General features: G+C 72.6%; 1 protein-coding gene across 1 annotated transcript in view; it reads right to left on the reverse strand.

Annotated features, from left to right (window-relative positions):
• The window catches only part of RAB5C (RAB5C, member RAS oncogene family), a 29,082-nt gene extending 28,888 nt beyond the window's left edge, over positions 1-194 (reverse strand). Inside the window, exon 1 of the mRNA XM_019550423.1 lies at positions 94-194. The gene's annotated coding sequence lies outside the window, so the exon portion shown is untranslated. The remainder of the gene's footprint in view (positions 1-93) is intronic.
• Between the last annotated feature and the right edge of the window lie 415 nt (positions 195-609).

The following is a 609-nucleotide window of genomic DNA, read 5'->3' on the forward strand; positions in this document are numbered from 1 at the left end:
CGCAGTCCAGTCCAGTCCGCTCCGGTGCCGCGAGCCGCGCCCCGCGCTGGGCCGGACCGCCCCCAGAGCCACCCCGCTCCCGGCCCCACTCACCACCAGGGGGTCCCCGCGGCACCGCCCCCACCTCAGGTGAATCTGCCAGGCTCTGGCCTGCACTTCCGCCTTTCAGGCGTTCCGCTTCCGGATCCGCCCACCCCTTCCGCTGCGAGCCGGGGCTGACGGGCAGCGGCTTGAGCCAATGGCAGGAAGAAGTGGGCGCGCCCCTCCCGCTCCTCGCGGCGCAGCCCCTTCCGGCCCGCCCCACGTGATCCCCGAGCAGGCGAGGGGGCGCGGGGCCTGATGGGAGTTGTAGTGCTGTTGCGGGGGCGGGGCCTGAGCCAAGGGACTCTGAGAGGCAGCAGGGGCCTCGTGCCCGGGGTGGGGGTGTAGTGGGATCCGGGTTGTGCCCAAGGCTGCCCCTTTGCTGGCAGTTCAGGCCACCGGGCGGGCCCTGCGTCCAGCCCCTCCCATCGCTGCCCGCAACGCCCCTCAGCCCCCTCCTCCTTGTTCACTCCTGGCCGCTCCTATAGCAAAGGATGCCCCAAGCCACTAGACAGGCCTGGAGGTGCC

Source organism: Crocodylus porosus, unplaced genomic scaffold, assembly GCF_001723895.1.
Source record: "Crocodylus porosus isolate Cpor-Errol unplaced genomic scaffold, CroPor_comp1, whole genome shotgun sequence".
NCBI classification, from domain to species: domain Eukaryota; kingdom Metazoa; phylum Chordata; order Crocodylia; family Crocodylidae; genus Crocodylus; species Crocodylus porosus.